This window comes from Chelon labrosus (assembly GCF_963514085.1).
Source record: "Chelon labrosus genome assembly, chromosome: 1".
NCBI lineage: Eukaryota > Metazoa > Chordata > Actinopteri > Mugiliformes > Mugilidae > Chelon > Chelon labrosus.
Window position 1 is genome coordinate 5,335,925 of NC_140337.1, and position 15,927 is coordinate 5,351,851.

At 41.2% G+C, this 15,927-nt stretch overlaps 1 pseudogene across 1 annotated transcript; it reads right to left on the minus strand.

Moving 5' to 3' along the window:
* Positions 1–1,284: 1,284 nt before the first annotated feature.
* Positions 1,285–15,740, minus strand: LOC311486333 (annotated as a pseudogene). Its single transcript, XR_014699971.1, has 44 exons — positions 15,318–15,740; positions 14,997–15,193; positions 13,624–13,705; positions 13,167–13,246; positions 12,998–13,093; positions 12,843–12,924; positions 12,664–12,749; positions 12,439–12,538; positions 12,272–12,357; positions 11,570–11,656; positions 11,344–11,442; positions 11,009–11,075; positions 10,827–10,912; positions 10,551–10,724; positions 10,352–10,424; positions 10,220–10,260; positions 9,515–9,595; positions 9,317–9,377; positions 9,142–9,221; positions 8,873–9,046; positions 8,402–8,494; positions 8,204–8,264; positions 8,029–8,108; positions 7,760–7,933; positions 7,292–7,381; positions 6,923–6,992; positions 6,481–6,829; positions 6,022–6,111; positions 5,785–5,860; positions 5,612–5,691; positions 5,308–5,481; positions 5,059–5,140; positions 4,934–4,974; positions 4,754–4,846; positions 4,392–4,616; positions 4,129–4,302; positions 3,933–4,005; positions 3,795–3,835; positions 3,603–3,686; positions 3,306–3,401; positions 2,955–3,036; positions 2,824–2,867; positions 2,560–2,655; positions 1,285–1,547 (listed from the first exon to the last, which is right to left on the minus strand). The product of XR_014699971.1 is annotated as an uncharacterized misc_RNA (transcript).
* Between the last annotated feature and the right edge of the window lie 187 nt (positions 15,741–15,927).

The following is a 15,927-nucleotide window of genomic DNA, read 5'->3' on the forward strand; positions in this document are numbered from 1 at the left end:
TTCAGAGAGGAGGCGGAAGTGTCTGGAATTAACCTGGAAGCTGGTCCGACTTCCCCCGCCCACGAATTCGCTTGTGGCGGAAATTTGGTCTGGAGTGTCTCCATTGGGAACTGATCGTGCTCCAGCTACGATCTGCCAGGCCAATCAAATCAATCAATTAGGCACGTTTTAAGTGGTGATGGACAGAAGAGGAAGAGCAACGTAGTTATTATCCATGCCATCAGGGCACCTGGGGTTGAATTTGTTTACAGCTAAATGACTCTGATTGGCTGTAGTACTATCCGGTTTTGGATGTAGGTTTATCTGTGTATCGGCTGAAACATGACACATAACGAGATCCGGATAGCATGTTCTTCCAGGCTACAGTGAAAATTGATTCTAGCTGAGCCATTCTGCTCCTCTGCTCTATGTACAGCTGATAATTTCCTCATGGATTTATGACATACAGCTTTTTAACAGTCCCTGGAGAAAACCTGTGCATAGTATTCATGTGGGCGGTAATATCTGATATCTGGGGAGTCGAAACTCCATGGGAACATTGTATTTTATCATTCAGACATTCATAGCTTTCTGTCTAAACAGGCCAATTGCTTAACATGAGTGCTGAAAGAAAGCAGCTGTGACTTCTTGGCACTTTCGGGCTCTAGACTGAACCCAGTGTATGGGAAAAAAAACAGGATATCTCACATGCTCCTAGATTTACTTGATGAACGATGAAAAGACATGTCAGAACACAGGGGCCTTGTTGCACCACTCCCTCGCCAGCTGACCTCATTGCCGATGTTTTACAGCTGAGCCGCGGATCAGGATTCACCATCCTCCTCGTTAGCCATAAACACTCCCAACCTTTTAAGTTTTGCTTTCAGGGAAACGTGACGTGGAAAGTTCCCTTTGCGGTTTGCGTTGCATGTTCCAACACCCAGATCCCACAAGATTTGTTGCTAACCTCCTCCTCCCAATGTGACAGTCAAGGGAGACTGCTGAATGTCCCCGGAGCCTCAGGAGCCTTTCTGGTTCTCTCCTCTTATCTTGCCATCGGCAGAAACAAGGCAGCTGGGTGAGGGGGATGAATCCAGCTTTACGTCCACTACAGTTGACATAAAACAACAATCGGGCAACAGATGAGATGAGTAACACATGCCATTATTAGAGTAAATACGTGTTCTGGTTTTATTTTTTTTGCTACCATTGGACTATATTTAAAGTAAAATATAGTACGGTTCCTATTCAAACTTGATCTGGTTCAGAAGTCCTGCTAATGCAAACTGAACTTCTTCTGACTGTGGCTGCTGCTTCACAAAGTGTTTATCTGGTTAATTAATTCTTCTGCTCTATTTCTAACAAAATTGCATAGAGGGTTAATCCACGCTCTCACACTCATAGTGAAATGTTGAGGACTTAAATAAGGAAAAGAGACTGAAAAGACACTAGAAGCGCTGGTGCTGTACCTTTGACGGCTTTTGATTCTCCTTGTCTTTCTCATCTGGTCTGGATGTTGCCGTTTTCTGGGCCATGGGAGTGGAAAGTTTCTGGATAAGTAGCTTCACCTGAAAGACAATAAATACTCAGCAATCCAACGAATATTTAAATATACCCAAATACCTTAAACACCACTGCAACCACCCCTACGTACTTGTAACACATTAGGGGCCACTTTGAAAAGTTTCTCTTTTCCTTAATCTTTACAAAGAGGTGTACAGAGATGGGAGGTGTGAAGAGTCCAACGGATAACGTAAGGTAAAACTATATGAAACTTCTTCTGGTTGAGACATCAGAACCAATCATGACTTTTTTGGGGTGGTCAACATTGGACAATACGACCGTAGTAGAACAAGTTATTTACAGCTGCAACAATGACGCATTTTGACTACCCCACAGACTGGCCTCTTGGTCAATCTTATGTCCAACATACAATTAAATCAACTTCTGTTTCTATTTCAAGTCATGTTAAACAAGTTAAACTGTGGCATCAAAAAAGGGATACAATGTATTTCTTTATTTGGGATGTTTTTCAAAGAACATTCTAGCTCTGTGGCGTGATCAGTCTGTGCATTCATGCTGTTAACCGAAAGCTTGTTGGTTGTTCAATCCCACCTCGGGACTGAATTTGTGGGGCAGCTGTGGAGTAGTGGTTATAGAAGCAAATTTCCAGGGGCCTCTCCCAGGTCACTACTCTGTTTTTATAGTATATAAAGCCCAAATCAAGGTATTCACATCTGGCTACTAGTTGTGAAAAGGTCTTCAATGGCCTGCATGGTTTCATCCATACCACAGTTTAGGGTATGAGACAGTAGGCTGCTACATAGACCTTCATTATTCATTTATTGTGTTAGTCATTGTTCCTCAAATCAATCATGGCTCTTGAAATTGTTTCTGAGAGGCTAACTGAAAGACCACTGCACCATGCCAAAAATATTTACTCCCAGAGCCAAGTTTGTCACCTCCTCGTCCCAAGCCCATTGGGCAGACTCAGAGAATAATCTGGAAACACTCTAACACTTAAACTGTGCAGATGCGGAAACCTTAAATTGGCCATTCAATTTTCAGCGGGTCTACCACCTGTGCAGGTTTTTGTTCCTCCCTTTGGTTGTCCCTTGGTTGGACAGGTTTTTCCTGTCTTGCGGCAGTTGAAAACATCCGGGCCAGATCCTTCACCTGAGACGTATCAAACAAATAATGGAAACAGGAACCGGATAAGTAAAGAAAAAAGGTTTACAGTTAAGAAATATGAAACCCGAAGCGTGTGTGCAACATCCGAAAAGGGGAACCAAATGAAACCACGTGTGAAACGTGAAATGTGACTTGAGTCGCAGGAAGCCCTACCTTCACAGCAGCGGAGAAACCTGAGGGCTCTGAAGAGTCGCATGCTGCAGAAAAAGATCATAGCCACCGTCAGTGACGTTACCTTGGCATGTAGAAATTGTCTGGGGTGAATAAATCACATTATTACACACATGGTTTGGGAAGGTCCTCCAGTGGTAGTGTTGCAGCCTGAGAATTCCTGTTGATGGTTGCACTTTTTGAATCTGGAAACTTCTGTCAGAAAAAGGTGGATAATGTTTTGTGAGATCTTATAGCATTAGCTAAAAAAAAAAAAAATGGACCTGTTATTTTTGTATTATGTCCCAAATGGAATCTCAAAGAGAAAACAAACGGTGGTTTTTAGTTTTTGCTTGACAACTGACTCGTATGGTTCGTCCTCTGTGGACCATGAATGTTTGAAAATTTCAGGCAGGACCTAAGTGGACCAACTCAAGGTAATTTCCACTGATGGATATAAGGCTATAGATGCACGTGTACTGTACCTGTAACAGCTTTGGGGGCTTGGTGGCTTTCCCTTTCGGTTGGACTGCTGTTTCCTGAGCTGTGGTGGTTGAAAACCTTTGAGCCAGTAGCTTCACCTGAAGGACATTCAGCATCCGGCGTAAATACACTTGACACAACCTTTTCTAAACATAAATGAATGCAACGTGAGGCTACTTTAGGAAAGGTTTTTCCAGAAACAAGGCTACAAAGAGTCAAACCGGAAAATCCAACATTGATTATTCTACCAAGCTTCTTCAGCCTGGTTCCACAGTTTGGTGATAAGTGGGATCCATCACCTGTGACAGTTTTCGTTCCTCTCTGTCCTTGTCCTTTGGTTGGACGGGTGCGGGAGCTGAAAACATCCGAGCCAATTCTTTCACCTGAGAAATATTTTAACACAGGATCACGAGATGCAATTTCCAGAGCTGTCAGGAAACGAGGACAGAACATTTGCATATTATAGCGAGGTGAAATATAGTGAAGTGCACCTTCATGCAAGTGGAGAAATCAGGCTGTTCAGCTTCATACACTGTAAAAAAAAAAGAAAAAAAAAGACAATATTAACAACTTCAGTTTCTTAATTATTAAGCAACGTCCAGTCTTAAATAAAACGTGCAGCTACGTACGTGATGTTGGATCCTCCTTTTGAGAGGCTGCAGTATCTGTTTGAGTGTTCCCACTTGCTGAATCTGGAACGCGCTGTCAGAAAGGAAAGGAGAGTTGGTAATATTTGAGACGTTTAAAAGTTAAATGTATTTCTAATTACAAATTAACACTGATCTCGAATTAATTTAAGTGTAAATCCAAAGTGTTTCTGTTCACCTCGCGGGCTGCCTCCGCTGGTCTGATTTCACCCCTTTTTTCTTCTCGCATCTGAATCTTCTGCTGTGATTCAGACTGAATTCTCTCTTGTGGCACCTTGAACAAAGGTGAGTGCTTCTTCTTGGGTTGGACCGGTGGTGGGGTTTTTGGATTCTCCCTGACTGATCTCTCCATCTGACAATACCACATAATAAATTTCTAAACCAACAGAAATATACTGAATCTGAAAAAAGAGGACGTTATGGCTTTGGGTTCAGCTTTACCTGCTCAGAGATATCCTGCAGTTCATGGTCTGCATGTATGTTAGTATCTTTCCGTAAAGAGCGCTGTGGTGTTGTAAAAGCTGTAGAGAAAAAGGGGGCGATCTTAGCTTTCTCACATTGTCGTTTAAATTCTTGTGCTGAATTCATTATAATCTTGTTCATACGTGATCTGAGCTCCTCCATGGCTGTTGTTTGCGGGTTGATGACTGGTGACGCTGGTACATTCTGACACATGAATATGGACGGTTAAAAAGTTTGTTAAATATTAAGTTTTTATCACATGTTTCAGACTGAACCAAGGTGGACTATCTGAGCAACATTTCATTGATAAATATAAGGCAATAAAAGCGTCAATGCTGCACCTTTGACTGTTTTTGCTCCTCTCTGTCTTTCTCCTCCTCTGGTTGGACTGCTGTTTCCTGGACAGCTGAAAACATCTGGGCCAATTCCTTCACCTGAAATGCATTTTCAGCACCTCTAAAGCTCTGCACCTGCACATTCTATTGTTGTGGTAATAGTTTTTTTTTAAGAGTCTACTGTACCGTCATGCCAGTGGACAGACCAGGCTGTGCAGCTCCACACACTGTAGAGGACAACAGCAGTTACAACCTCATTGTCGTAATCACTGAGCAACATCCTGCGCTAAAGAAACCGCACAGCTACATACATGATGTTTGATCCTCCTTTTGTGAGGTTTCTTCTGGTGCAGAATCTGTTTGTGTGTTGGTAGTTGTTGAATCTGAGATGCTCTGTCAGAAAGGAGAGAACAGTTGGTAGTATTTTAGACATTTCAAATCAAATAACACCGTCTTCTCCAAGTCATTCTGCTTAGGTGGTAGCAATAACCGAATTGTACAGTAGTTTTCTTCAGAGGTTGGTTTAAATTGAGGAGTAAGTCCAAAGTTTTGCTGTTCACCTCACAGGTTGTCTCCACCGGTCTAGTTTCACTCATCTTTTCTTCTGTCATCTGAATCTTTTGCTGTAATTCAGACTGAATTCTCCTTTGTGCCGCCTTGAATAAAGGTGACTCCTTCTTCTTGGGCTGCACCGGTGGAGGAGTTTTTGGATTCTCCCTGACTGATCCGTCCGCCTGTAAGATGGGAATTTAATTTACATAGCGCAAAATGTACAGAATGAGTAAGAAAAATACTGCAGCTGTGTGTCACAAGAGGTTGCATGTTATATAAAGAAATAAAATATGGCCTTAAATTCAGCTTTACCCGCTCAGAGAAATCCTGCAGCCGATGGTCTGCATGTGTCTTGGTATCTTTTGGTAAAGAGCGTCGTGGTGTTGTAAAAGCTGTAGAGAAAGAAGATGATTAGTCTCTGGTCTTGGCTTTGTCACACTCTTATATAAATTCTTATGTTGAATTCATTATAATCTTGTTCATACGTGATCTGGGCTCCTCTGTGGTTGTGGTTGTGGTTGTGGTTGTTTGTGAGTTGATGATCGGTGACACTGGTTGATTCTGACACATGATGGACAGTTAAAGAGTGTCACATGCAAAGTTTATATCACACATTTCCGTTCATTTTAATAGCGAATTCTTCTGTTTGTGGATCACTGATCAATTCATTTCATTGTGATATGATTTAAATCATTTTTTTAAAAAAACATTGGGCTTTACACCTGTGATAGTTCTTGTTCCTCTCTGTCTGTCTCCTCTGGTTGGACTGCAGTTTCCTGGACAGCTGAAAACATCTGGGCCAATTCCTTCACCTGAAACGCATTTTAAAACTTAAGCTTGTCGCATACTCCGTGAGAAGCGAGAAATTTGTTCTTGTTCTTAAAGTGAGCAAGAACAGGAACAAAGTTCTTTCTGGCCAGGTCATTTATACATCACGAGAAACTCAAGTGCGCAACTCCAGGGAAGTCCCCATAGGGCCCTCACACTGCAGCATACGTCACACACGCTAAGCATTGTGGGAGATCAATAATCAGATACACTTTTCTTATTACTTTTGAATGTCAGAAAGGAAAGGAGAGTTGGTAATATTTGAGACGTTTAAAAGTTAAATGTATTTCTAATTAAGTATTAGCACTGATCTCGAATTAATTTAAGTGTAAATCCAAAGTGTTTCTGTTCACCTCGCGGGCTGCCTCCGCTGGTCTGATTTCAGCCCTTTTTTCTTCTCGCGTCTGAATCTTCTGCTGTGATTCAGACTGAATTCTCTCTTGTTTCACCTTGAACAAAGGTGAGTCCTTCTTCTTGGGCTGGACCGGAGGTGGGGTTTTTGGATTCTCCCTGACTGATCTCTCCATCTGACCAAGACAATATCACATAATACCTTTCTAAACCAACAGAAATATACTGAATCTGATAGAAGAGGACGTTATGGATTTGGGTTCAGCTTTACCTGCTCAGAGATATCCTGCAGCTGATGGTCTGCATGTATGTTGGTATCTTTCCGTAAAGAGCGCTGAGGTGTTGTAAAAGCTGTAGGGAAAGAGGATGATCAGTCTCTGGTCTTGGCTTTGTCACACTCTCATATAAATTCTTGTGTTGAATTCATTATAATCTTGTTCGTACGTGATCTGGGCTCCTCTGTGGTTGTGGTTGTGGTTGTTTGTGAGTTGATGATCGGTGACACTGGTTGATTCTGACACATGATGGACAGTTAAAGAGTGTCAAATGCAAAGTTTATATCACACATTTCCGTTCATTTTAATAGCGAATTCTTCTGTTTGTGGATCACTGATCAATTCATTTCATTGTGATATGATTTAAATTATTTTTTTTTAAAAAACATTGGGCTTTACAGCAGAAAACAGAGAGTGGTTGTAGTTTTTGCTTGAAAAGTGACTCATCCGTGTCTATAGAATGAATCCTCTGAAGACCATTAATGTGTGTTGAAAACTTTTATGTGGATATAATACAATAGAAGCACTTGTGCTGCACCTGTGATAGTTCTTGTTCCTCTCTGTCTGTCTCCTCTGGTTGGACTGCTGTTTCCTGGACAGCTGAAAACATCTGGGCCAATTCCTTCACCTGAAACGAATTTTAAAACTTAAGCTTGTCGCATACTCCATGAGAAGCGAGAAATTTGTTCTTGTTCTTAAAGTGAGCAAGAACAGGAACAAAGTTCTTTCTGGCCAGGTCATTTATACATCACGAGAAACTCAAGTGCGCAACTCCAGGGAAGTCCTCATAGGGCCCTCACACTGCAGCATAGGTCACACACGCTAAGCATTGTGGGAGATGTGGGAGATCAATGATCAGATACACTTTGCTTATTACTTTTGAATGTCAGAAAGGAAAGGAGAGTTGGTAATATTTGAGACGTTTAAAAGTTAAATGTATTTCTAATTAAGTATTAACACTGATCTCGAATTAATTTAAGTGTAAATCCAAAGTGTTTCTGTTCACCTCGCGGGCTGCCTCCGCTGGTCTGATTTCAGCCCTTTTTTCTTCTCGCGTCTGAATCTTCTGCTGTGATTCAGACTGAATTCTCTCTTGTTTCACCTTGAACAAAGGTGAGTCCTTCTTCTTGGGCTGGACCGGAGGTGGGGTTTTTGGATTCTCCCTGACTGATCTCTCCATCTGACCAAGACAATATCACATAATACCTTTCTAAACCAACAGAAATATACTGAATCTGATAGAAGAGGACGTTATGGATTTGGGTTCAGCTTTACCTGCTCAGAGATATCCTGCAGCTGATGGTCTGCATGTATGTTGGTATCTTTCCATAAAGAGCGCTGAGGTGTTGTAAAAGCTGTAGAGAAAAAGGAGGCGATCAGTCTCTGGTCTTAGCTTTCTCACACTGCCGTTTAAATTCTTGTGCTGAATTCATTATAATCTTGTTCATACGTGATCTGAGCTCCTCCATGGCTGTTGTTTGCGGGTTGATGACTGGTGACGCTGGTACATTCTGACACATGAATATGGACGGTTAAAAAGTTTGTTAAATATTAAGTCTTTATCACATGTTTCAGACTGAACCAAGGTGGACTATCTGAGCAACATTTCATTGATAAATATAAGGCAATAAAAGCATCAATGCTGCACCTTTGACTGTTTTTGCTCCTCTCTGTCTTTCTCCTCCTCTGGTTGGACTGCTGTTTCCTGGACAGCTGAAAACATCTGGGCCAATTCCTTCACCTGAAACGAATTTTAAAACTTAAGCTTGTCGCATACTCCATGAGAAGCGAGAAATTTGTTCTTGTTCTTAAAGTGAGCAAGAACAGGAACAAAGTTCTTTCTGGCCAGGTCATTTATACATCACGAGAAACTCAAGTGCGCAACTCCAGGGAAGTCCTCATAGGGCCCTCACACTGCAGCATAGGTCACACACGCTAAGCATTGTGGGAGATGTGGGAGATCAATGATCAGATACACTTTGCTTATTACTTTTGAATGTCAGAAAGGAAAAGAGAGTTGGTAATATTTGAGACGTTTAAAAGTTAAATGTATTTCTAATTAAGTATTAACACTGATCTCGAATTAATTTAAGTGTAAATCCAAAGTGTTTCTGTTCACCTCGCGGGCTGCCTCCGCTGGTCTGATTTCAGCCCTTTTTTCTTCTCGCGTCTGAATCTTCTGCTGTGATTCAGACTGAATTCTCTCTTGTTTCACCTTGAACAAAGGTGAGTCCTTCTTCTTGGGCTGGACCGGAGGTGGGGTTTTTGGATTCTCCCTGACTGATCTCTCCATCTGACCAAGACAATATCACATAATACCTTTCTAAACCAACAGAAATATACTGAATCTGATAGAAGAGGACGTTATGGATTTGGGTTCAGCTTTACCTGCTCAGAGATATCCTGCAGCTGATGGTCTGCATGTATGTTGGTATCTTTCCATAAAGAGCGCTGAGGTGTTGTAAAAGCTGTAGAGAAAAAGGAGGCGATCAGTCTCTGGTCTTAGCTTTCTCACACTGCCGTTTAAATTCTTGTGCTGAATTCATTATAATCTTGTTCATACGTGATCTGAGCTCCTCCATGGCTGTTGTTTGCGGGTTGATGACTGGTGACGCTGGTACATTCTGACACATGAATATGGACGGTTAAAAAGTTTGTTAAATATTAAGTCTTTATCACATGTTTCAGACTGAACCAAGGTGGACTATCTGAGCAACATTTCATTGATAAATATAAGGCAATAAAAGCATCAATGCTGCACCTTTGACTGTCTGTCTTTCTCCTCCTCTGGTTGGACTGCTGTTTCCTGGACAGCTGAAAACATCTGGGCCAATTCCTTCACCTGAAACGCAGTTTAATACTTAAGCTTGTCGCATACTCAGTGAGAAGCGAGAAATTTGTTCTTGTTCTTAAGGTGAGCAAGAACAGGAACAAAGTTCTTTCTGGCCAGGTCATTTATACATCACGAGAAACTCAAGTGCGGAACTCCATGGAAGTCCTCATAGGGCCCTCACACTGCAGCAAACGTCACACACGCTAAGCATTGTGGGAGATGTGGGAGATCAATGATCAGATACACTTTTCTTATTACTTTTGAATGTCAGACAATCCTTTTGACGACTGTGTCTATCGGATGCACCCACACACAATATCCCCCAAGCGGGGGGTGACGGAACTGCTAGCTGCCAAACATGAGCGATTCAGCGCAGTGCTGTGTTAGCCGGCTGTTAGCAACAGAGAGTAGCACTTAGCCTAGCTTGGTTGTCAAGAACAAGCTGCGAGAACACCCAAAAAAGGCCTGCGAGGACAAAATGACGTAATTTTGTTGTCGCAAGAGCTTCTTCTCGCTTGATGCGGAATATGTAACAACCTTTAGTAACATTAAGAATGAGATGACAAGCTCTGTACATTTCAGACAGCACATTTTACAGTGTGATCAAATCGTTTGTCTAAGAGTCTGCTGTACCTTCATGCTAGTGGAGCAATCAGGACGTGTAGCTTCATTCACTGTAAAAAAAAAACAACAACAACAGCAACAACTTAATTTTCTTAACCATTTAGCAAGATCCTGTGTTAAATAAACCACACAGCTACATACATGATGTTGGATCCTCATTTTGTGGGGTTGCGAAATCTGTTCGGGCGTTGGTACTTGTTGAATCTGGGATGCTCTGTCAGAAAGGAGAGAAGAGCTGGTAATACCAAAACTATTTCAAATATATATCTATTAAAGTCCTACTTTCACCCCGTTCAGCACTAGTCACGTTTAACTGTAAATCCAAAGTGTTGGCGTTTACCTCGCAGACTGCCTCCACTTCACTGATTTCATTCATCTTTTCTTCTCTCATCTGAATCTTTTTTTGTAATTCAGACTTAATTCTCTCTTGTGTCGAATTGAATGAAGGTGACTCCTTCTTCTTGGGCTGGATTGGAGGAGGAGTTTTTGGATTCTCTCTGATGGATCTGTCAACCTGGAAGATGTCACGTACTTTTCAAAACCAACAGAAATAAACTGAATGACTCTTCTATCACAAAGCAAGAAAAGGACCATATGGCTTTAGGTTCAGCTTTACCTGCTCACTAGAGGAGATATCCTGTAGTTGATGGCCTGCATTTGTGCCGCTGTCTTTTTTGAAAGAGCCCCATGTTGTTTGAAAAGCTGTAGAGAAAGGAAACAACCAGTCTCAGCCTTGGCTGCTCTGTTTTTTTTTAAAAATAAATTCTTGTGCCAAATTCATCATAATCTTGTACATACATGATCTGGGCTCCTCCACGGTTGTAGTAGTTGCTTGTAAGTTGATGTTTGGTGACACTGGCACGTTCTGAAACATGAAGACAGACAGTTATAGTTGCTGCTTCCTCCAACAATCATTGCTAAAATTAATCCAGTTAAAGACCTGATTTTCTTTCTGCTTTACATTTGTTGTCCCTTTTGTGTACAGTATCATACATCCTTGTTTCACGAAACCTTCTCAAATAGACCCTGGCCCGGTCTATTAGCCTGACTTAACAGTAACTACGAGGTCTAGCAATACAAACAGTTGTATGCTGCTGTTAATATGTGTTCACTATATTAAGCCAGTTTAGTACCTCTGAAAGTGTCCAATGATTATCTCTTTTTTTCTCCTTAGGTTGGACCACTGGTACTGGGAGTGAGGTTGATGGAAGCTTCCTGGCCACACTCCTCATCTGAAAGATGTTAGGATCTCAATAAAACTGAATATTACATTTGAAAGAGTATGCAAAATGTTAAAGACAAAGGTGACTAATATAACAACTGAAACAAAGAGTGTGTACTACGAAGGGGGGTTAGTACCTTAGTACCTTTCCCGTCTTTCACCTTAGGTCGGCCTACTGTGAATAGAGGTGGGTTAGCTGGAGGCTCCCTGACCAACCTGTTCACCTGAAAGACCCAACAATGATTTAAAACAAGCAACAGAGTGATTTATGTCTGGTCCGTGTACTTTCTGATATTTCAAGTTTGGTTTTAGACTCTAAAATAAATAAATAAATAAGAGAATTAAATGAGAAAACTTCATAATTTGCTTCACAGAAAACCGGACATTTTTTGTAGATGAAGAAGAAGAAAACGACGATGAAGAGTAAGAAGTTGTTGATCAGCAGTCAATGAAAAACATTTCTGTTGGTCAAAACCATGGACCACGGACATGACTTTGGAACAATATTCAGATGCAGTTTTAGATTTTATGACACAAGGTATGTCATCTGAATTTATCTCTGAGCATTTTCCTTATGAATATGGTATAGTTGTATAAGTACCAGGTTTATTTAGTGTGAGAGCGCTCTACAGGTGTTCTAGATGTAAGCTACTTCCTGTTTCATAGAAGAAAAATACAGCTGTTTTTTTTGTTTTTTAAATTGTTGCATTTTAATTTGACAGTTGGTTTCGTTTCCGGTTTAAAAATCAAACTTGAAATACCAAAAGAATGCAGGGACCTTGTCCCTAGCTAGAGCTTCTTTTTTTTATTATAAGTATGGAAAATCCAATCTGCTCTACCTGCCCATCAGCGGAGAAATCTTGCAAACGATGGCCTGAATTTGTCTTTGTGGCTCTTCGGGATGGCAGCTCTTGAAGTGCAAATGCTGTGATAAAAGCAGTTTAACAGTGTTAACCTTCATATTTCAGACAAGTTTGCAAAATCAAAACTAATTCTCCATACGTACGTGATTCAGGCTCCTCCTTGATTGTGGCTGCTGGTGCCGCATACAGTTCAGTATCGCTGTCAATGCTCCAGCTTTCATCCACTGATCTCCTGTCAGTATTCTAATGAAGACAAAAGGTTTTAGCAGAGACAAACCAACAATTAAATACCTGTGATAATGTTTAATTCTTTATTTTCTGACAGAAATTTTCTGTCGGAATACCTTAAAATCATGTATCTTGTTTACCTGTGAAAGGGCAGATAACTCTTGAAGCTGATGGCCTGACTTTGAATTTGTGGCTCTTCGGGAAGATGGTTGTTGTCGTGCAAATGCTATAAGGAGATGAGAGCGACATTTTTAACCTTCACATCTGAGATCAGTCTGCCAGATCTCGTCTTGAATAAAGAGTAATTCTTTGTACGTACGTGATTCAGGCTCCTCCTTGATTGTGGCTGTCGTTGCTGCATACAGTTGAGTATAGAGATCTCGTGATCTCCTATCTGGATTCTAATAAAGAGAAAAAGTCACTACAGTAATTTTAAAATGTAAAACAAAAGGTGTTATAGAAGGAGTTAAGTACCTGTGATAATGATGGATTCTTTATTTTTCTCTCCTTAGGTTTAACTACATTTCCTGGATATGCTGGTGTTGAATGGTCTCTGACCGGTCTATGTATCTGAAAAATATCAGTTCATGTTACCTTTAGTACTTAAAAGTCAGACTCTCTACTCTTGGTGAATCTTCTCTACCTGTGGAACGAGAGAGAAGTCCTGCAGCTGATGACTTGACTGTGTGGCTCTTCGGGAAGAGTTCTGTGAAACTGCAGATGCTGTAGTGAAAGATGGTTCTGTTAGCTTCGCCATTTTTTTTTCTCCAAACTGGTATACTGATATACATTGTGACACACACAGGGTTGGCTTTCCTCTGTGTTGTCTTTTGTGTGGGCTGTGTTCTCTTCCCTCCTTTCAGGTAGCTACCAGGCAGAGCAGAGCTCTTATTAGAGATGCACCATACCTGAGTAGGCTGGTTTTAGGAGGATTTTAACCGTGCTGGCTGGCTGACTGTGCTACTCTATTGAAACCTTTAAACTTTGTTAATGTAAATAAAAGTATGGTCTGCACACTCTAAGACTATGTGTTGTCTCCCTCTTTGGTCATTCCATAAGATTGTGACAACATTTTGAGTGAATTAAACCCTTGTACGTACGTGATTTGTATTCATCCCTGATTGTGACTGTTGCGGCTGCAAACATGGTGTCACTGGTCGTCCTTTGTGTTTCTGCCAAATGCTGTCAGGTTGAGGTGGAAAGTTGAAGTTGGTATTACTAACTCAAGGTCACAGTAATGACGGCATGTGTTTACTGCTGAATGAATGACAAGGATTATTCGCTAAAAATATTATAGACAGTCTAAGGCCACGCTTAAGCTTGTTACATATTCCGTGAGAAGCAAGAAATTTGTTCTCGCTCCCAGGGCTGCGAGAACATGAACAAAGTTTGTTTTGGCCAGGAGAGATTAGCAGCCACACTGCGAATATTAGCATCGGGGAGCTCAGAGTGGACGCTAGCATTTCCTTTTTTGCATTAACCACGCCTACTTGCAATTTTTGACCAATCACAGAATAGTTGCCGGACACCACATGAGAAAAAAGTTCTGCCCGGTTGATGTGTCGAGAACAAGCTGCAAGAAAATGACGAAAATTTTCTTGCTTCTTGCAGAGTATGTAACAGCCTTAAGTGCTATGTAAAGCTTTGGGCTAAATGCTAACACCATCAAGCAGTTAGAGTGATAACATGGAGTTGTTAAACCAGTATGATATCAGGCTAAAATTTATGCAAATCACATCCAAAATAGGAACAACTCAGAAAGTCTGCAAAAATGTTGGTACACAACGTGCTGAGTTGTTGACATAAAATATGCAGAAATATGGTGCATGTAAGAGATGCTAAGCCAAAGTTGGCACAAAAGGTCTAAAAATTATTTCTTAATCCAGGAAATGAAACCACCCAAACAGCACAAGAATGTAGCATAAAATACGGTATATGCTATTATTTGCTGTTTAGAACTAGACGCAAAGTGCAGCTCAGGCCCTGTGCCTGGTCACAAACCAAGGTATTAGATAAATAATCATGTTAACTGGATATTAATGTGATACACCTCTGGGGAGCGTGAATATCTGTTCTAAATATTAGAGGAATATTTTCGAGAGTTGTTTTGACATTTGCACTAAACACAAAGTGTCACTTGTTTTTTAAGTACCTGGTCACAAAGCAAGGTACTGCACATACTGGACAATTTTTAGGCTGCGCTTCATCCACAGGGGACCCCGAATGTATGTTCAGAATGTATTTCTCTATCAGAGAGTTGTTTAGACATTTTACTGAAGCTTAAAATGCCCTGAAGTAAAAGGCAGCAGATGATTAAAGTCATTGGTCCCCTAGGATTCATCCCCTGGGGACAAAGAATGTACAAATTGCTGTTCAGATATTTTAGTTTTCATCAAAGTGATGGGCCTGCTTAAAATGCTACTTCTCTAACTGAACTTCGACAGCTCTTAAATCTCACTCTTAGAAATCATACCTCCTTCTTGGCTGGTGGATAATTGCGGTCCACCTCAGCTTCCCACTCATTTTTCCAGACGTACTGCTCCCTCTTCATTACCTTTGCCGTGCATCCCATTATCCCCTGGTGAGTCCTCAAGCCGTGATAAGTGGTCATTTTTCTCCAGCCACAATGACAAACCTGGAGGCTCAACTCTGAATAGTAGTTTGCCTTGTCTGTTTGAGACATAATTCACAAGTCAGCTCTTAGAAGAGAAAATAAACTTGTCCACTCATCCGGGTGTGTTGTTGACCTTGTTTGTCTTAAACACTTCATGAATAATTATTCAGAAAAACCCACCAGTGTTGGTAGAGGTGCTTATTTCCAGCTTGACATCCGTTTGAACGTTCGGAAATCCCCAATAACCCCACTGACACTGCTCCTGCTGAGTCTCTGCAGTCCTCGCACCCTTCGGCGTGCATCCCTTCTTGCCCTGGTGAATTCTCAGGCCCTGGTGAGTCGTCACTTTGGACCAGCCACAGCAGTGGCAAACCTGTAGGCTCATTTCTCGCTCCAAAAGTGACTGCTGCAAGAGCATTTTAAGAAACAGTACGTATCAATGCCGGAAATTCTTGAACTTGGTCTACAGTTACATAAATGACGCTTAATGGTTACACCATTTTAATAATCAATACATTGAATCAAGTCAGGTACAAATAGACAGGACAAAAACAGTCACACAAAACAAGAATAAAGTATTGTTTCTGTCCATTTGGCATAGATAAGTAGATGATCATAAACCACAAATCATTCTCAAAACATCTGCTAGTGAAAGTGACAAGCTTCCCTCCATCCACGCCTCACACTCAAAGCATCACTTCCCTTTGAGAAAAGCCAATTCTAGAGCGACTGAAAAACTTCTTTCCAAACAATTCTTCGAAAATGATCCGTGGCTGTGAGAGCAAACAAT